This window comes from Barbatula barbatula (assembly GCF_947034865.1).
Source record: "Barbatula barbatula genome assembly, chromosome: 10".
Lineage (NCBI taxonomy): Eukaryota > Metazoa > Chordata > Actinopteri > Cypriniformes > Nemacheilidae > Barbatula > Barbatula barbatula.
This window is the reverse complement of record NC_136773.1, coordinates 5,710,403-5,723,472: the sequence shown is the minus strand read 5'-3', so window position 1 is coordinate 5,723,472 and position 13,070 is coordinate 5,710,403.

Sequence of the window (13,070 nt, the reverse complement as noted above, 5' to 3'; positions counted from 1 at the left end):
GATAACTCCGTTCATAAAACATTTCTAAAGGCATGTTTTTTATTACGTTATCACGTTTTTGTTGTGTATTATTGTGTTATCTAGCTTTATTTTTGGAGTTACTATTGCTCAAATCCCGGCTGACCCTCTGGCACTGACCCTTCAGAACCCAGTCTATTCCGCCCAAGGCGGCTCGGGGTCCGCTGTGGCCTAGTGGTTAAAGCGCTGGGCTTGTGTTCAGAAGGTCGACGATTCAAATCTCAATGCCAGCCAGCACGGGTCATGGATGAAGTGCCCTTGAGCAAGGCACCTTAACTGTGTGTTCACATAGAGCGCGAATGAGGCGTCAAAAACGCGCTATTCGCGAGTAGTTTGACGCTTGAACATTTTGTGTTTACTCGCTTCATTCGCGTCATTCGCTTCATTCGCGTCATTCGCGCTATTCGCGGGTGAAAAACGCGTCATTCGCGCTATTCGCGTCATTCGCGAGTGAAATTCGCTTCACGAAAATGTTTTTACAATTTACCGGATTCTCCGACCTCCTCACTCACTTTCTTCCAAGCAAGATCCTTTTTATTCCTATTTTTATGAACACGTATCATATAGCTCCGGGGGTCCACACACTGAGATGAGCGTGTCCTCCATTTTTTATTTCTGCCTCTGCTCGCTACGTTGTCTACGTCACTACTCAAGCAGGCTCCTGATTGGTTAACGCGGCGCGAATTTCCGCCAAAGTTCAGATTTTTCAACTCGCGCGATTCGCGCAATTCGCGTCATTCGCGCAATTCGCGTCATTCGCGCAATTCGCGTCATTCGCGTCATTCGCGACGCCTCATTCGCGCTATTCGCGCCGCAAGCGCGTCTATCGCGTCTTTACATTGACTTAACATGTAAATCACTCGCGCTTGACGCCTCATTCGCGTTCGGTGTGAACACACAGTAACCCTGATTGCTCTGCAGTAATGTGCCACAATTACTGCAGAGTAATCCAACGATCTAAACTGCTTATTAAGCAAACAAAGTCATATCATGTCTATATACTTCAAACAATCTGTGAATGACCGACTCAAATATTGCTTTGTGTGCAGTTGGAGAACCGCCATTGGCTGTTGTTTTGCATAATTAATGAGCTAGGTCTGGAAATGTCATTCTGTGACTACTCATTTACAAATATCATTGTGTTTCGAGGTCCGTTTTCAACAAAAGTGTGTACAATAAAAATGCTCTGTTCTGTATGACTCGTGTTCTCAACGTTAAACGTGAATGTACATTTTCTCACCAACCGTCGTCGGCTGTAGCGTCGCCGATGTGCCGTATAAAAGCAGTCGCGACACCTGCTAGATCTGTTCGGGCCGGGGACCTATCGCCTTGACACCAAGCCAACACGCTACTAGAGTCGCTCGTCAGGGCGCGCTTGGTCTCTGCGCTCGGAAACAACGGGCCGATGCCCGTCGGATCGCCGGCGTGCATCGGCTTTTGTTTCTTTTGTACGTCTACAAGAGACACGCGTTAATGTGAGACTCGCTTTACTTGTGTACACATCCATGTGCATCAGAAGAGATGACCTGCATATGAGATAACTCTCATTTCTAAAGGCATGTTTTTTATTATGTTATCATGTTTTTGTTGTGTTTTATTGTGTTATCTAGCTGTATTTTTGGAGTTACTATGGCTTAAATCCCTCAATCCCTTCATAATAATATCTTGTTCAATATGTACACAATATACAGGCTCTCTCTCTCTCTCTCTCTCTCTCTCTCTCTCTATATATATATATATATATATATATGTATGTATATTAGTTCAAGAAAGTTACTTCAAGAGTTGGATGGCAAAGTGAGTATGCAGAATAAACCTTTCTTTAAGGCACTCCCTAAGAAACTGTGGTCTGAGATCAGCCTGTGTGCTCGAACCTAAAGAATTCAATCATTCAGCAGCTAAAACCCATTAGGAAACCTTTACAACTGTCAACGGTTATCAGACAAAGCCCTCTACTGGCGAAGGGGTGCAAACGTTCAATTGAAAGGAGAAGACAAATCAGATTCTCATTTTCTTTACAGAAGTAAAAGCCAGTATAAAAAGAGTTTAAATGTACTTACTGAATTGATGAATGACACTCCTAAAAGTGCCACACAAACACACATAACCGAATATTGATTAGCGTTGTATGAACAACAGACTGTAATAAATATGATTAAGAGACTGTAATAAATATGATTTTAATTTTTATTAATAAATAATTGTTAGGAACGATCGAAGAAGTGATGACGACCTCTAGTGGTAGAGGTCATCTTGTGGTAAAAGCCATGCGTTTATCAAAAAGAAGTGATCTCATGACAATTTCACATCACCCCCCAAGCGTTGCATTTGCGAAAGAGCATAAACGAGTATATACTGTAGCTCCGAAACAGGATTGGTAATATCATGCAACGTTGTTTTCCTTACACTAGATGTCCTAAAAGCCCCGTTTCACATCGAACAGAGAGTTTGCTTTTACAAATGTGTACATCAAGTCCCGTTGATTTCATTGATTAGGTGGTGAAAAGAATGACAACACGATATAAGCAAAAGCTCTTTATTTGGAGGCAAACAATCTGTGAATGACCGATTCAAATATTGCTTGGAGCACCGCCATTGGCTGTTGTTTTGCATAATTAATGAGCTAGGTCTGGAAATGTCATTCTGTGACAACTCGTTTATAAATATCATTGTGTTTCGAGTTCCGTTTTCAACAAAAGTGTGTACAATAAAAACGCTCTGTCTGACTCGTGTTCTCAACGTTAAACGTGAATGTAAATTTCATCACCAACCGTCGTCGGTTGGAGCGTCGCCAGTATGCCGTATAAAAGCAGTCGCGACACCAGCTGGTTGCCACGGTGATCTATCGCCTTGCCCAAGCCAACATGCTACTAGAGTCGCTCGTCAGGGCGCGCTGGGTCTCTGCGCTCGGACAACGGGCTGATGCCGTCGGCGAGCATCAGCTTTTGTTTCTTTTGTACGTCTACAAGAGACACACGTTAATGTGAGAGCTTTACTTGTGTACACATCCATGTGCATCAGAAGAGATGACCTGCATATGCGACACCACACCGACGGCAGGAAGTGAACCCGTCCCACCGGAAGTGCTCCTAAAATCAACATTAGGATTTACATAACAATTGATAAAATCACAAATGTCACACCAAAATGTAACTGTGAAAGAGCAGTTCCAAAATAAATGTAAAGTGGACTCAGGTTTTTCTGAACAGAAAGAACAGAGGGTATCAATGCCATTCTTAAGTCTTTTGAGAAAGCATTTAGACCTGTGTAAAACCTGTGAATTCATTTAAAGGTGATTTCTCTCGCTTTTTTACTATCACTGGCTGAAATATTAATGTTACTTTTAGAAATAAGAGAATCAGGTTGACTTCATGAGGATTGAGGAGTAGACCCCTGCCAATAACATTTCCTTCTCATTTCATGATTTTTTCTCTCTTCTTCAAAACACATCACTTATTTGTATTGCTACTTCATTTATTTTCTTCTCGTGCCTTGCTTCATGCCTGTTTACTTGCATCAATCAGTGCCATTATAAAGTAGCCTATATGAAGACTTTGGTTCCAAAATGAGATAACTCCGTTCATAAAACATTTCTAAAGGCATGTTTTTTATTACGTTATCACGTTTTTGTTGTGTTTTATTGTGTTATCTAGCTTTATTTTTGGAGTGACTATTGCTTAAATCCCTCAATCCCTTCATAATAATATCTTGTTCAATATGTACACGATATACAGGCTAAATATATATATATATATACATATGTATGTATATTTGTTCAAGAAAGTTACTTCAAGAGTTGGATGGCAAAGTGAGTATGCAGAATAAATCTTTCTTTAAGGCACTCCCTAAGAAACTGTGGTCTGAGATCAGCCTGTGTGCTCGAACCTAAAGAATTAATTCATTCAGCAGCTAAAACCCATTAGGAAACCTTTACAACTGTCAACGGTTATCAAACAACGCCCTCTACTGGCGAAGGGGTGCAAACGTTCAATTGAAAGGAGAAGACAAATCAGATTCTCATTTTCTTTACAGAAGTAAAAGCCAGTATAAAAAGAGTTTAAAAGTACTTACTGAATTGATGAATGACACTCCTAAAAGTGCCACACAAACACACATAACCGAATATTGATTAGCGTTGTATGAACAACAGACTGTAATAAATATGAATAAGAGACTGTAATAAATATGATTTTAATTTTTATTAATAAATAATTGTTAGGAACGATCGAAGAAGTGATGACGACGTCTAGTGGTAGAGGTCATCTTGTGGTAAAAGCCATGCGTTTATCAAAAAGAAGATATCTCATGACAATTTCACATCACCCCCCAAGCGTTGCATTTGCGAAAGAGCATAAACGAGTATATACTGTAGCTCCGAAACAGGATTGGTAATATCATGCAACGTTGTTTTCCTTACACTAGATGTCCTAAAAGCCCCGTTTCACATCGAACAGAGAGTTTGCTTTTTCAAATGTGTACATCAAGTCCCGTTGTTTTCATTGATTAGGTGGTGAAAAGAATGACGACACGATATAAGCAAAAGCTCTTTATTTGGAGGCAAACAATCTGTGAATGACCGATTCAAATATTGCTTGGAGAACCGCCATTGGCTGTTGTTTTGCATAATTAATGAGCTAGGTCTGGAAATGTCATTCTGTGACTACTCGTTTATAAATATCATTGTGTTTCGAGTTCCGTTTTCAACAAAAGTGTGTACAATAAAAACGCTCTGTCTGACTCGTGTTCTCAACGTTAAACGTGAATGTAAATTTCATCACCAACCGTCGTCGGTTGGAGCGTCGCCAGTATGCCGTATAAAAGCAGTCGCGACACCAGCTTGTTGCCACGGTGATCTATCGCCTTGCCCAAGCCAACATGCTACTAGAGTCGCTCGTCAGGGCGCGCTGGGTCTCTGCGCTCGGACAACGGGCTGATGCCGTCGGCGAGCATCAGCTTTTATTTCTTTTGTACGTCTACAAGAGACACACGTTAATGTGAGAGCTTTACTACACATCCATGTGCATCAGAAGAGATGACCTGCATATGCGACGCTACACCAACCGCAGGAAGTGAACCCGTCCCACCGGAAGTGCTCGAATCCCTGCCTGAAATATATTTATATATATATCTTTTTTTTTAATTAAATGCTTGTAGAAGATAACAAAAACAAACATTTACAACAACCATTATCATTGTCAATACAAGCTCCAGATTCCCTCAGTCCAGACTAAATTCCTTCAGTCTTCCAATCCAGATTAGGTGCAAAGTCCTTAAACACAGTCACTGTTCTTGTAGCTTTTAAGTTTTTAGAGAACTCAACAGGCTACTCAAAGTACATTTTCAACTCGCATTTAAACCTCAAAAAAAGAGGAGTGCATTTAGACAATTTAGATTTGTGAATGTGAAATTTAGCTAACAGAAAAATAAGGTTTATAAAATAAATATCACTTTTCTTTTCACATTCATGAAAACCAAAAATTACATTTAATGTATGTAAAATCAACATTAGGATTTACATAACAATTGATAAAATCACAAATGTCACACCAAAATGTAACTGTGAAAGAGCAGTTCCAAAATAAATGTAAAGTGGACTCAGGTTTTTCTGAACAGAAAGAACAGAGTTGTATCAATGCCATTCTTAAGTCTTTTGAGAAAGCATTTAGACCTGTGTAAAACCTGTGAATTCATTTAAAGGTGATTTCTCTCGCTTTTTTACTATCACTGGCTGAAATATTAATGTTACTTTTAGAAATAAGAGAATCAGGTTGACTTCATGAGGATTGAGGAGTAGACCCCTGCTAATAACATTTCCTTCTCATTTCATGATTTTTTCTCTCTTCTTCAAAACACATCACTTATTTGTATTGCTACTTCATTTATTTTCTTCTCGTGCCTTGCTTCATGCCTGTTTACTTGCATCAATCAGTGCCATTATAAAGTAGCCTATATGAAGACTTTGGTTCCAAAATGAGATAACTCCGTTCATAAAACATTTCTAAAGGCATGTTTTTTATTACGTTATCACGTTTTTGTTGTGTTTTATTGTGTTATCTAGCTTTATTTTTGGAGTGACTATTGCTTAAATCCCTCAATCCCTTCATAATAATATCTTGTTCAATATGTACACGATATACAGGCTAAATATATATATATATATATATATATATATATATATATATATATATATATATATATATATATATATATATACATATGTATGTATATTTGTTCAAGAAAGTTACTTCAAGAGTTGGATGGCAAAGTGAGTATGCAGAATAAATCTTTCTTTAAGGCACTCCCTAAGAAACTGTGGTCTGAGATCAGCCTGTGTGCTCGAACCTAAAGAATTAATTCATTCAGCAGCTAAAACCCATTAGGAAACCTTTACAACTGTCAACGGTTATCAAACAACGCCCTCTACTGGCGAAGGGGTGCAAACGTTCAATTGAAAGGAGAAGACAAATCAGATTCTCATTTTCTTTACAGAAGTAAAAGCCAGTATAAAAAGAGTTTAAAAGTACTTACTGAATTGATGAATGACACTCCTAAAAGTGCCACACAAACACACATAACCGAATATTGATTAGCGTTGTATGAACAACAGACTGTAATAAATATGAATAAGAGACTGTAATAAATATGATTTTAATTTTTATTAATAAATAATTGTTAGGAACGATCGAAGAAGTGATGACGACGTCTAGTGGTAGAGGTCATCTTGTGGTAAAAGCCATGCGTTTATCAAAAAGAAGATATCTCATGACAATTTCACATCACCCCCCAAGCGTTGCATTTGCGAAAGAGCATAAACGAGTATATACTGTAGCTCCGAAACAGGATTGGTAATATCATGCAACGTTGTTTTCCTTACACTAGATGTCCTAAAAGCCCCGTTTCACATCGAACAGAGAGTTTGCTTTTTCAAATGTGTACATCAAGTCCCGTTGATTTCATTGATTAGGTGGTGAAAAGAATGACGACACGATATAAGCAAAAGCTCTTTATTTGGAGGCAAACAATCTGTGAATGACCGATTCAAATATTGCTTGGAGAACCGCCATTGGCTGTTTTGCATAATTAATGAGCTAGGTCTGGAAATGTCATTCTGTGACTACTCGTTTATAAATATCATTGTGTTTCGAGTTCCGTTTTCAACAAAAGTGTGTACAATAAAAACGCTCTGTCTGACTCGTGTTCTTAACGTTAAACGTGAATGTAAATTTCCTCACCAACCGTCGTCGGTTGGAGCGTCGCCGATATGCCGTATAAAACCAGTCGCGACACCAGCAAGTTGCCACGGTGATCTATCGCCTTGGCCCAAGCCAACATGCTACTAGAGTCGCTCGTCAGGGCGCGCTGGGTCTCTGCGCTCGGACAACGGGCTGATGCCGTCGGCGAGCATCGACTTTTGTTTCTTTTGTACGTCTACAAGAGACACACGTTAATGTGAGAGCTTTACTACACATCCATGTGCATCAGAAGATATGACCTGCATATGCGACGCTACACCAACCGCAGGAAGTGAACCCGTCCCACCGGAAGTGCTCGAATCCCTGCCTGAAATATATTTATATATATATCTTTTTTTTTAATTAAATGCTTGTAGAAGATAACAAAAAACAAACATTTACAACAACCATTATCATTGTCAATACAAGCTCCAGATTCCCTCAGTCCAGACTAAATTCCTTCAGTCTTCCAATCCAGATTAGGTGCAGCAAAGTCCTTAAACACAGTCACTGTTCTTGTAGCTTTTAAGTTTTTAGAGAACTCAACAGGCTACTCAAAGTACATTTTCAACTCGCATTTAAACCTCAAAAAAAGAGGAGTGCATTTAGACAATTTAGATTTGTGAATGTGAAATTTAGCTAACAGAAAAATAAGGTTTATAAAATAAATATCACTTTTCTTTTCACATTCATGAAAACCAAAAATTACATTTAATGTATGTAAAATCAACATTAGGATTTACATAACAATTGATAAAATCACAAATGTCACACCAAAATGTAACTGTGAAAGAGCAGTTCCAAAATAAATGTAAAGTGGTTTCAGGTTTTTCTGAACAGAAAGAACAGAGTTGTATCAATGCCATTCTTAATTCTTTTGAGAAAGCATTTAGACCTGTGTAAAACCTGTGAATTCATTTAAAGGTGATTTCTCTCGTTTTATTACTATCCCTGGCTGAAATATTAACGTTACTTTTACAAATAAGAGCATCTGGTTGACTTCATGAGGATTGAGGAGTAGACCCCTGCCAATAACATTTCCTTCTCATTTCATGATTTTTTCTCTCTTCTTCAAAACACATCACTTATTTGTATTGCTACTTCATTTATTTTCTTCTCGTGCCTTCCTTCATGCCTGTTTACTTGCATCAATCAGTGCCATTATAAAGTAGCCTATATGAAGACTTTGGTTCCAAAATGAGATAACTCCGTTCATAAAACATTTCTAAAGGCATGTTTTTTATTACGTTATCACGTTTTTGTTGTGTTTTATTGTGTTATCTAGCTTTATTTTTTGAGTTACTATTGCTTAAATCCCTCAATCCCTTCATAATAATATCTTGTTCAATATGTACACGATATACAGGCTAAATATATATATATATATATATATATACATATGTATGTATATTAGTTCAAGAAAGTTACTTCAAGAGTTGGATGGCAAAGTGAGTATGCAGAATAAACCTTTCTTTAAGGCACTCCCTAAGAAACTGTGGTCTGAGATCAGCCTGTGTGCTCGAACCTAAAGAATTAATTCATTCAGCAGCTAAAACCCATTAGGAAACCTTTACAACTGTCAACGGTTATCAAACAACGCCCTCGACTGGCGAAGGGGTGCATTTGCGAAAGAGCATAAACGAGTATATACTGTAGCTCCGAAACAGGATTGGTAATATCATGCAACGTTGTTTTCCTTACACTAGATGTCCTAAAAGCCCCGTTTCACATCGAACAGAGAGTTTGCTTTTTCAAATGTGTACATCAAGTCCCGTTGATTTCATTGATTAGGTGGTGAAAAGAATGACGACACGATATAAGCAAAAGCTCTTTATTTGGAGGCAAACAATCTGTGAATGACCGATTCAAATATTGCTTGGAGAACCGCCATTGGCTGTTGTTTTGCATAATTAATGAGCTAGGTCTGGAAATGTCATTCTGTGACTACTCGTTTATAAATATCATTGTGTTTCGAGTTCCGTTTTCAACAAAAGTGTGTACAATAAAAACGCTCTGTCTGACTCGTGTTCTTAACGTTAAACGTGAATGTTAATTTCCTCACCAACCGTCGTCGGTTGGAGCGTCGCCGATATGCCGTATAAAACCAGTCGCGACACCAGCAAGTTGCCACGGTGATCTATCGCCTTGGCCCAAGCCAACATGCTACTAGAGTCGCTCGTCAGGGCGCGCTGGGTCTCTGCGCTCGGACAACGGGCTGATGCTGTCGGCGAGCATCGGCTTTTGTTTCTTTTGTACGTCTACAAGAGACACACGTTAATGTGAGAGCTTTACTTGTGTACACATCCATGTGCATCAGAAGAGATGACCTGCATATGCGACACCACACCGACGGCAGAAAGTCAACCCGTCCCACCGGAAGTGCTCCTAAAATCAACATTAGGATTTACATAACAATTGATAAAATCACAAATGTCACACCAAAATGTAACTGTGAAAGAGCAGTTCCAAAATAAATGTAAAGTGGACTCAGGTTTTTCTGAACAGAAAGAACAGAGGGTATCAATGCCATTCTTAAGTCTTTTGAGAAAGCATTTAGACCTGTGTAAAACCTGTGAATTCATTTAAAGGTGATTTCTCTCGCTTTTTTACTATCACTGGCTGAAATATTAATGTTACTTTTAGAAATAAGAGAATCAGGTTGACTTCATGAGGATTGAGGAGTAGACCCCTGCCAATAACATTTCCTTCTCATTTCATGATTTTTTCTCTCTTCTTCAAAACACATCACTTATTTGTATTGCTACTTCATTTATTTTCTTCTCGTGCCTTGCTTCATGCCTGTTTACTTGCATCAATCAGTGCCATTATAAAGTAGCCTATATGAAGACTTTGGTTCCAAAATGAGATAACTCCGTTCATAAAACATTTCTAAAGGCATGTTTTTTATTACGTTATCACGTTTTTGTTGTGTTTTATTGTTATTCTGCCCTCGCATGTACGACGTCTGATTTGTACAGCTAGACAGATAGTTAACAGCAATGAAGAGAAACTCCAGACTTCTTATTGAGGAATGATGTTTTATCTTTTGAACTCTTTTCTTCCTCAGTTTTATTTCTTAGTGTTTTCTCCATTTAAGTCTGTAAGAATGAAATAATAAACAGAAAATAACATTACAAAAGTGTAACATCTGAAGTGTCTCTTACACAATAAACATGAATTACCCAGTAACTCTCTATACAGTATACAGCATTCTCTATATCAACACTTTCACACAATAAACTACAGGTGTCCTTAATGTATAGTAATAAAACAAACATCCGCAATATCACCAAACTACCTGTTAGACTGTTACATGTATAATATATATACGAATCAACAGATGTAAATAAATCAACTACTAAAGGCGGGCGTACACGGTGCGATTTTTGCTGTCGTACGAGTTCGCATGCGATTTTTTTCAATCGTGTGGAAATCGTGTATGCTCGTACGGTCGCGGCTCGTATCAAGTGCGAGGAATTACGATCCGAGCAGAGTGCCTTACGAGCACTTCCCGACCTCCCGAACATTTTTAAACATGTCTAAAAAGTTTGTGAGCTATCGGTTTGAATTCGTGACATGTGTGCGGTTGAACGAGCCGATTTGTTGATCTATCTGAAGTTGACCAATCACGAACTAGGAAACCACAGAAGAAGATAGACTATTGAAAAAGAGGATAAACTCGCCGAACTCTGGCAGGAACAGCGAGCGCTGTATGATGTTTCCAGCAGCGTGTACCATGACAGGGTCATCCGTGATGATATTTTACAGCGGATTTAAACATATAACAAAAGGCCTAAAGGCAGTTTTTTGCATCATGCTGACTCTGCATCACTTTTCTCCCACAATACAATATGTAGGCTATTCCATATCAAACATTTGGCCTGTAAAAACAGTATGTATACAATTATTATACCTAGACTATCCAGCAATAACATTTGTTCAAAAAATATATAAAAACGACGTTGCTATATGCACAAACTTGCGTGACACGCTATGGTTATATACTTTGCTATATCTTCCACGACCACATCAAAGCATGCGCACACAGATACACGGCTGTTTTTGAAGAACTGAAAGTCCATGCTTTTCTCTGCTCTTCAGCCAAACTCTTTGCCATGCCCTTCTTTTTCTTTTCTTTTTTATTCTTTCGCAAGCCATTGCTGCCACAAAAAAAGCAAATCTTCCTCTGACTCCATGTTTTTGGCGCGGAACTTTGTGCGATTGCTTCGGAAATCGGCAGGTCGTAAAATCGTGTCGTATATCACCTCGTCCGTATGATTTTCAGATAAACTCACTCGTGACGTGTGCGTGGACATACGATCTTCCGACCATCAGAATTCGCACCGTGTACGCCCGCCTTTAATCTAAGGCGAAACGTCGAGGCTCGTTGCTGAGCAGATAAATCAGCGAGTCAGAAAACAAAAAAGCTTCAAACTAGAGCATACGCGATGAAACTGAAAGAGTCACGAACGTAATAACACACATTACTTAAAGTAAACATACATCATACAGAAACCACAATTCTGACGAAAAAAGGACTTACAGACAACGATTTAACCAAACTCTGTGATGACGCAGACACGAGGGTGATTTCCGCACTGTTGCTCGGCTCGAACGCTTGCCCGTACTAACGGGTCCGACTAGGAAACAAATTAAAACGCCGAAGGGCGGAACAATTGTGTTATCTAGCTTTATTTTTGGAGTTACTATTGCTTAAATCCCTCAATCCCTTCATAATAATATCTTGTTCAATATGTACACGATATACAGGCTAAATATATATATATATATATATATATATATATATATACATATGTATGTATATTAGTTCAAGAAAGTTACTTCAAGAGTTGGATGGCAAAGTGAGTATGCAGAATAAATCTTTCTTTAAGGCACTCCCTAAGAAACTGTGGTCTGAGATCAGCCTGTGTGCTCGAACCTAAAGAATTAATTCATTCAGCAGCTAAAACCCATTAGGAAACCTTTACAACTGTCAACGGTTATCAAACAACGCCCTCTACTGGCGAAGGGGTGCAAACGTTCAATTGAAAGGAGAAGACAAATCAGATTCTCATTTTCTTTACAGAAGTAAAAGCCAGTATAAAAAGAGTTTAAATGTACTTACTGAATTGATGAATGACACTCCTAAAAGTGCCACACAAACACACATAACCGAATATTGATTAGCGTTGTATGAACAACAGACTGTAATAAATATGATTTTAATTTTTATTAATAAATAATTGTTAGGAACGATCGAAGAAGTGATGACGACGTCTAGTGGTAGAGGTCATCTTGTGGTAAAAGCCATGCGTTTATCAAAAAGAAGATATCTCATGACAATTTCACATCACCCCCCAAGCGTTGCATTTGCGAAAGAGCATAAACGAGTATATACTGTAGCTCCGAAACAGGATTGGTAATATCATGCAACGTTGTTTTCCTTACACTAGATGTCCTAAAAGCCCCGTTTCACATCGAACAGAGAGTTTGCTTTTTCAAATGTGTACATCAAGTCCCGTTGATTTCATTGATTAGGTGGTGAAAAGAATGACGACACGATATAAGCAAAAGCTCTTTATTTGGAGGCAAACAATCTGTGAATGACCGATTCAAATATTGCTTGGAGAACCGCCATTGGCTGTTGTTTTGCATAATTAATGAGCTAGGTCTGGAAATGTCATTCTGTGACTACTCGTTTATAAATATCATTGTGTTTCGAGTTCCGTTTTCAACAAAAGTGTGTACAATAAAAACGCTCTGTCTGACTCGTGTTCTTAACGTTAAACGTGAATGTAAATTTCCTCACCAACCGTCGTC